Genomic DNA, 9,729 nt, shown 5'->3' on the forward strand with positions numbered 1-9,729 from the left:
TTCTTTTATTTAGCCTGTTGAGAATAACGGGGTCGAGAATTATTGCATTTACGGCAAAATTAATGCATTAAATGTAAGAATATTTTTTAAAAAAAAAGAATTTGCATCTTTTTAACACTTCAAGCTCACTGGTAAACAAGATTTTTAAAAATTTTCATGTTAGACTTTGTTATATCAAACTTCCTGTGATTTCTAAAGAAAAGCTAGCCATGAGAATAATAACAATTTAGTTCTTCAAATTAAGTGAAACCATTATATTTTTACCAAGTGCTCCATCTCTCGTTTCGGAGTGGAGTGTCGCGATTAAACGACACATTTAGCTTCTGAATCCTAATTTTACGCCATCGAACACATTACTTTTCTCTTTTTCAGTGTGAATTAAAGCATTGTTATCTCCCCCACTCCCTTTTTAAATTAACTTTTGTTTACTATGCTCGATAATCAGACCTTTTGGCATTTGGAAAAAAAAAAAAAAAAACATAGTTTTTTACTTTTTTAGAAGCTTTCAAAAATTGTATATTGCAAATTTGTTTGATTATCTATAAATATTTAAAATATTACAAAACTATTCATAAATTGCTTTTGCCTCCTAAAATAATATGTATATTTTAATCATTTCAAGCATTCTAATCACTTCATAATTTTTTGATAAACGCTCAAAATTAATTTTTCTTTTCAACTATTCTCCTTTGACAAGTGAGCCAAACAAACAATACTGCAAAATCAATCCACCAAATTAAGCCTTGATTTGCTATAAAAATTAATTATTCATGCGATAACTTTAGATACTTTTTTCGGCCTTTTGGCTAAGGTAAAGTGCTGTAGGTTTACTCCCAAAAGGAAAAAAGCAGATGTCACTTGATCTTACTTTGCTGCCTTTGCCACTTGCAAGGTTATGTTCATATAAAATAATTTTCCAAAAAAATTACACACAGCAATGTCATCATGAGAGAACATGCTTGTCATATTACCCTAAAAATATTCTATATTTTTATTTATTGTAATTCGAACCCAGACTTGGTTTTATAATTAGTGCATTGAAGTTTACAGCTAAATTGCAAATTCAAAATGTACAATGACCTGTATTGTACAAATTCAAGATGTGTACTGCAAAAACTACAGTAGCAAAGAAATCATAATTAACACAAACACGAACCCTAAAATAAAAATTTATTTGGTTGCAAATTTCAAAAAATAAAATAATAATATCTTCCCACAAGCCATGGAAGGGATAATAAGAATTGCTATCCTTAACAGCACAGTAATCAAAAGAATTTTTTAATAAAAAAAAATTAAAATTAAAGTACAAGACAAGCCCATTCTAAGGCCTAGGAATTTAATTCAATTAAAAAAAAGATTCAATTGAGAAGAAAAGAAAAGAAAAGAAGAAAAGAGAATGGGGGAGAAACCCTAGAAGGGGGCAGGAGCTGTGTAGCCCAAGAAAGGCCTTCCATTGGAAGAAGAACAGAAGCGGCCGGGCTCGCAGGCGTGCAGATTGTCCTTCAACTTGTGAAATCCGTTCTTGTACACTCCGAATCCGAACACCAGCCCTATCAGAACCACCACCAGAATCACGCATGTGCACAGCATACACATCCTGCTCCCGCAACACATCTTCTTCTTCTTTTTCGAAGTGGTAGCAGTGTTAGTAGATCCGGAAGGAAAGCAGACGAAGCAGATGGGAAAATTGCGAGTACACAATGTGGGATTGAGAGGGTTTTATGGATATATAGAAGATCGGTTGGGGTTGGGAATGGGGAGGAGAAGGAGAAGAGTGTAGGGTTAGAGTGCTCTTTCTTTCTGCATCAGCAAAAGCTTCATTTCACTTGTACGCCTTGGTTTGGTTCCTGGAAAGGAAAGTAACCGACCTTTTATTGCGCCCCTCCTGATATTTCTTTTCCTGTTAATAATTAAAAAGCTAATTTTTGTTTTTCAAAACTTGCCTCACAGTTCTTTATTTACTTTTAAAAAAAACCCAACGGTTAGAATCTAGCAGATCTTGACATTAAAAGTTCAATGTATGAATAATATTCTTCATCAATCTTCATAAAATATAAGGCAATATATTGCTAATTATGTTAACTAATATGAAAAATTAAAATCACAAATAGTGATTAATTATCATTTAGATTAAAATGAATAGATTTTACATTAAATGTAAGGACGCGTTATAAAATCTGATTAGTTATGATATATGATATAGTATTAAATTAATAATATTTTTGAAATCTCATCAAGGGTTAATGAAATTTATGAAATTTCAAAGGACATTTTTGATTTTTTATCAAATCTTAGAGGAGTTGCGTGTTTTTTGTTCACTCTTTTTTTCTAAATCGCTTATATCCTGTTCAATTCCTTACAAATAACAAATTAAATAGGAAATAAGGTTCAGTTTGGCCTAGTAGTATATAATCAAATTCAATTCTCCCAAGTCTTAAGAGTACAAAATAAACGAAAGCTTATGGGGATTAATTTAAAAAAAAAAAAAAACTTTAAAAATTAATTTAATTTTATTTTATTGTCATTTTGTGTTGATTTTTTTTTTTCTTTTTCAATGAAAAAGTGTAGTTTATTGGAGCATTTTTAAATTTCAAAAAGTAGACTATAAGTAGAATCTCATTTCTACTATTATAGATGTTATAAAAAGCATCTCCTTGCCAACTTGTGCAAGTAAGGCCTTACAGATAATGCTTAGTCTTATCATCTATTACGGAAATAGCATAGTGTTAGGGTGTGACAATGTAATGGGGAAAATGGGGGAGTGAGATACTGCTATAATTGTATTCTTCAGGGATTTGGAATGAATATATGAATATCTGTGTTATCGCTTGTATGTTGATTCTCTTGTAGATGAATAATACAAGTAGTTCTTTTCATTGTGGGTTCTGTTGCCTTGGATTATGATGTCTCTGATTGTTATAGTCTTATTCGGTGTATAAGAATATATTGCTTATGTGAAATCCTATTGTTTCTTGTTTTCCTTGAGTATTGAGACTCACCTGGTGCTCGTGCTTGCAGGCTTGAACGTGTGAGAGTTGGCTGACTTGTCGAGGGAGAGCTCTCAACGAGTGCCACACGGCCCTGACTTGAGTCCCATTTTGGGGGTCCGTGACACATAGCATCTATGTTTGGTTTTCTTCCAATGTAGAGGATGACCTATATGTATAAATTATTTTCTTAAAAGTCTTGATGAATGTCAAGTAGAATTTATGTCTGAGTGGAGTCTTTGTGCTTTGGTATCCCTATTGTTGTCTTGGAAAGAAGTGATTCTTTATTAGTTAAGTGTAGTTTTCTTTGGAAGATGGAGGGTCATTTTTTGAGAAGTAAATAAACACTTTTTTGGGAAGTTATTGCTGTAGAAAAAGAGATCTTGGTGCATGTTTGGGAGAGCTAAGAAAGAGAGAGGAAAGAGAAGAAAATTATTTACTGAAAATTCAGGATTGAATGTGCCTGGATAGTCAATCGGATGGTAATTTCTTGTCCGATTGTACTGAAATTTTGACAGGTTATTCGTGACTCATCCTTATTTATTCTAGTCGGTCTAATTGACATTTGGAGTTTTGTAACTTTGATTTCGTGGCTTAGACAACTATCCCTTTTTTGGGTAATACCTCTTAATTTCTCGTTAAAGTTTGATTCCACTTTAATGGTGATGACTCGTATTATTTTTCTATGCCAATAATTTGTGATTCTTGATAATTGTTGTTGATGTATGTTTCTATTTTACTAGGGAAAACCTATTGTAGCCTACTAATTGGAAATAGTGGAAGATTGGAAGTGGACTTCAGTTCCGTGGTTTTTCCCTTCACATCGAATGTCATGCCCTAAACCCGGAGATGAGACCCAGGGGTGAATTAGTAACCTAACATGTCCTTGTATCACACAAATAATAATGATACAGTATAATGAATAAGGGTCCGACCCCGTGGGGTTACCAGACACCCTATACACATCCATTCACAAATCATATACACAGCGAAAAATGTCATTCTATACATATACTGTACTATACCAGAGTCTATACAAAACAAAACGGAGTCCAGACTCCACACATACATACAAAATCGTACATCCAGGTGCCAACATACCCCAAAACGGCAACCCGAAAAACCAAGGTCCTAGCACTTATTGAAGCGCTACCCGCAGTACACCGGCCACTACGCTCCCAACTCTAGGACGCTAGTTCCGGTTACTCGAAAGACCTGTAAAAATGTATGTACAGCAGGGGTGAGACACATCTCACTAAGGCAAACATAGGTTATATTAGTGTGTGGCATTCGAGTGTTATCGTGACAGCAAATAAACACAGTTAATGTAATTCTAGTATTCTCACAATACAGTTCCAATACTGTGCATACATGCATACGCATGCCCATGATCTACACGGTGTCGTCACACCCCTCGGCCCGAAGCCGGTTCGCAACATACGAAGTTGGCCTATAGCCAACCTGCGAATACAGCGCCGCCGGCACATGGCTAGTCCCAGACTCTCATGGCATCGTATTGATGCTATCTGGTGGATCCACACCCTTCGGTGATCAACCGGTATAGGCTCACGCCCTTGGATATAGAGCCGGACACTCTTGCCTACATGGCACGCGATAAACACACGCCCTCGGATATAAAGCCGAACACTCTTTTGTACCTGGAACAATTTGGAACCCAATTCCTATTGCATTTCAACATAACACATGCATGCATGCTCATATAACCAAACATACCACACCCATTTGGTAATCAGAAAATCGTGTTTTCCAATCACATACAGTTTAAAACAAAGTCAAGGCACGCTTATCCCTAATACACAGTATAAATCACAATATACCAACGGTTATCAGCAAAACCAGGGATGCAACCCAATACCTCCCTTTTCCCAAAACTGTAATATGAAAAACCCATAATATTACCCGTCAGATTCCCCAAAATGAGTAGTCAAAACACACACTGGACCATGGACCGCAGTTCCACCGAGTCCAATTTCAAAAATAACTAATATAAACTGTATTCCCTTACCTTTCCCCCAAATGACCCATCTCAAACTCTACGGCTCCTAAAGAGCGAACCGAGTTCTCAAAATCTACAAAACACAGTATAGAATATACTCTCAACTCCGTCCTCTACCAAACTACCAGATCAGAAAAGAAAATCGAGTCTTACCTCGATTTTAATCCGAAATCCAAAAATCTACGAAATGGGATTCCGATCCGTAGGTTTTGTAGAGAATCTTTCCCTGATCCTCGTGGTAATGTCAGATTATCGAATCAGACGACGAACGATGAAGAAATCTAGAGAGAGAGAGTGCCCTTCGTGTTTTAGAGAGAAAGGGAGAGAAGATATTTAGATTTCTTAGCTTAGAAGCAAAAGAATCGATATTTATAGCCCTTTGACTCAGGCGTCCTCGTCGACGAATGGCGTCCTCGTTGACGAGGGCATACAGTTAGCTCGTCGACGAGACGGTGACCTCGTCGACGAGCCTGAGATCGCCAGTTCCCCGAAATCTCTCGGCTTCTCCTCGTCGACGAGCCTCTAAACTTCGTCGATGAGCATAACAAAGCCTTCGTCGACGAAATCTGGCTTTGTCGACAAAGCCTGCTCAAATTTGGCTTTCACGGTTCGAGTTCTTACACTAAAAAATTTTTCATGTAAATTTTGGTGTTCTCTTTGTGATTGTGTGACTGATTTTATGTGTTTGGTTGTTATAGGTTTCTATTTTTGGATAATTAATTATTCTACTTAGTATTGATTGTACTAGAGAAAAGTTTTTTTTTGGGTCATTGTATTTTGGACCTCACCTCCATAACCCACCTCTTCCCCAACCATCTCTACCTTATTAGAAAACATTCATCTTTGTAATTACATGTTAAGCTATTTTATTTCCACAACTATTAAAGATAATTTAAAGATGCTTTTAATATTCATTTTTAAAATAAAATTTCATAAAAAAATATTTATAAGAAAATAAAAGGTAGCATTTTAGTGTTTGGTAAAAAAATGATTATAAGAAAATAATTTTTTAACTTTTAAAAAGTTGTTCTTTTTAAAATTAAAAAATTATTTACCAAATGCACAATGCGCTGGTTTTATTTTTAAAAACTGAAGTTCGACCAAAAAAAAAAGAAGATGAAACTTAGTTTAAATGTAAGAGATTAAAATATAAAGTTTAAATTTGAAATCTAAACCGAGATTCTTTATCCAATTTTATGTTTTAACGCCCTATCTACTTTTATTACTTGTCAAATTATAAAACAACAAAATATAAAAACAAAATTTTGATACAAACATAATTGTCCAATGCCAACCACTTATTTTCTCTTTCTTGGTCTCTTTATCCATATTTTTGTCCAATCCTTCACCCTCTTTCTCTCCCTCTTGAAATAGAATTTTTTTTAAAAAAATTTAATGATAATTTTATGTTTCTTTTTTCAATTTTTAATGCACACATATGTGCGTTTTTCTTATAAGAGAGCAAACAAGGTCTTTGTGATGAGATGTATTAATTTAATAAACAATTTAAGAGCTTAATTACTGAGTCGACTAACATCCATCTCATTATTAGTTTTAATCTTTATATGATTTTTTTTTAACCTTTTGCGAAATATTTATGCAAGTAATTTATGCCTCAATCTACCTAGAAAAATTATATGAAAAATATGTGATTACAATTTACTGGAAATTTTAAAATAAAATAGATTAGTAAATTAAATGAGGGTATTAGAATATCTCTAAAAAGAAACATATGACAGAAGAACATGAATTATGTACATCCTACCGATATAATTCAATAATAAATTATAGACAAATCTACCGGCAACATTGTGCTTTCTTGGGTAATAAAATTAATACAATTAAATATACTCGATTTAGCATAAATTGGTGATTCATAAATTATTGGATATGTGATTGATACTCATACTTTGATTCTGCAAAAAGATTAAATACCTCGCATCAAATTGTATTAGTGCCAAAAATATATATAGAATAAAATTTCCTGGTGAGTTGTGTGATGACCCAAAAATGTATATATGATTAAAATACAGTAATAATAAAATAATAAAAATGGTCATTAAGTTAATATTAATACATAAGTGTTTTTCTGTAAGATCCTTGATTCTATGTTTAATGCCTAAAAAAGACTTTATCTTGGCGAGTGCTTAGAGACCATTGCGGCTCAGTCGCTCCCTGGAGGTCAATCTGATCAAAATGGAATTTTATAAGATAAATAGGATAGACACTATTTGTACACGTAAATAAGTACATATACATAAAATAGTGTTTTGACAGACATAATTTATAGAAATACATAGTAAAATAATAATAATATAGGTATCATATGTGGGGCTCACAAGACTATGTGGGGCCCACATGAGTCCCGAAGTCGTGTGGAATTCACATGAGTCCTGAAGTTATGTAGGGTTCAAAAAATCGTATAAGGACTATTAGAGTTACGTAGGATCCACTTGGGTCTCGAAGTTATATGAGACCCACAAGACCATGTGGGGTCTATATGAGTTTTCAAAATTCAAATTTAATTCTTTTTCAAAAATAAATAATAAAATAAATAAATACTAAAAATAGTTTAAAAGTAATAATAATGATAATAATAATGATGAAAAATAATAAAATAATTAATTAACTAATTAATTAATTAATTAAGTAAGTAATTAATTAAAAATTTATTTAATGGGAATGGTGGCAAGCACTCCCACATGACTTCCATCCCCATCCTATACTCAACCCTAGGGCTGTACACGGTTCGGTGCAGTTCGGTTTTGGCCAAAACCGAAAATCGGACCAAATTTGTCGGTTTTGGGATTTTTCGAACTGAAACTGAACTAAAAATGTGCTTCAATTAAAAACCAAAAATGTGGTAGTTCAGTTACGGTTTTTAGATTTTAAACCGATTTTTTTTACAAAAAAGAAAGACCTTTTTCTCAACTTTGAACTCTGAAAGTGATGCAGAGCCGGACAAGGGACAGTCGGGAGTGGAGACTAGGGACGGCTAGACGGGACCACGGGAACTGAGTGGGAGGCAGAGCTGAACGAGTGAGTCTTGGCCGGAGTGATGATGGATGCACGACGGAACTGAGTCATAGAGAGCTGAGAAGAGAGGAAGAAAAATGAGGAAGGAGGAGGAGGAGGCGGAGGCGGAGGCGGGAGGCACGCTAGTCGCTGCCGCTGCGCACGCACGGCCGAACAGAGTGTAGACTGTAGAGTGTAGAGAGATCAGAGATGACTCATGAGTCGTGACTTGTGAGAAACAGCCGAACAGAGTAGGCGAAGTGAGGAATCGAGGTGGTGAGGCTTGTGGAAGAAGGAAGAGGAGGAGGCAGGAAGGGAAATTGGGAACTGGGATTTGGCTTTTGGGAACTGAGAACTAGGAAGGGTGAAAGGCGGCTGAAATTGATTGAAAAGTTAATTGTGAAAAGTGAAAATAAATAATAAAGAAATTAAAACTTAAAAGTTAAAATCCTATATATATATATATATATATATATATATATATATCTTATATTATTCGGTTTTTCGGTTCGGTTCTACATAAAAATTGAAACCGACACCGAAACCAAATTTTTTTATTTTTGTAAACTGAAACCGAAACCGAAAATCGAAAAATCGAACCGTTTATGATTTCGGTCCGATTTTCGATTTTTCGGTAATTTTTGTGCACCCCTACTCAACACATACCTTGCCCATCCCTTGCCCATTCTTTTATTTTTAAAAAATTATAATTTTACCCATCTTCCCACACTTTTATAAATTTTATTTCTTCCCCAAAATTTTTCTATAAATAGGAAGTTCTTAACCTTTATTTTTCATAATATTTTTTTCTAAGGAAGAGAAGGACTAGTGAGTGAAAGAATTTGTGGTGAAGAGAATTTTTGAGTAAATTCTCACTCATCAACTCTTTCCAATCTCATTTCTTAAAGATAGTTATTGTATTCGCAGTACAAAATAAAAGAAGAAGGTAAGTAAATTTGATTATGTTAGTTTTTTTATTTAAAATTCAAACCCGAGTTTATTTTGTAAGTAAATTTCAATTACGTTAGTTAGTTCTATAAAATTTTTATGAGTTTATTTTTATGTATATTTAATTATACCAGATCTATCTTTAATATACTTACATTTATTTTTGAGTTAAGAAATGTTCTAATCCCTTCGAGTAAATTTTCAACATTTCTTTCTATTCAAAAAGAAATTATATATATTTTTAACACAAAAATTGTGCGGCAAGAGTTTATTTCTACGTTGCATTTTTTTTTTTCATGAAAATATGAGTAAAGATGAGATTTTCACGAGATTATTTTAAATTGCATAAATTATAATAAGATGATTTTAAAACCCCTTATGGCAAAGTAAGTTCAAAGTTACAGATGCTCGGTACCGCAACTTAAAGTTTAAACGGATCAGAGTGCACCCACATTGTTTACAGAGTGTTTATTTATGTTAGTGGATTTTTCCTGAGTGCACACCTGGTTTCAGACTAAGACTTAATAAGGAAAATCTCACTTAATGTTTACGTACGTTGAATTAGTTTGGTCAGTCAGCCAGCCAGTTAAGTCCAGTATTCGAACCGCACAACCCAGTCATGGGGGTAAACATGACTTACGGCAAACAGGCCTAAGAGTGGTTTTTACAATATATGTTTATACATATTTAATTACGTAGACAACGTTATTAATGATTTGAAAGAAAAGTGTAAGTTTACATGAAAATGATCATTCTTGTGCT

The sequence above is a fragment of the Malania oleifera genome, chromosome 1, assembly GCF_029873635.1.
Source record: "Malania oleifera isolate guangnan ecotype guangnan chromosome 1, ASM2987363v1, whole genome shotgun sequence".
Lineage (NCBI taxonomy): Eukaryota > Viridiplantae > Streptophyta > Magnoliopsida > Santalales > Ximeniaceae > Malania > Malania oleifera.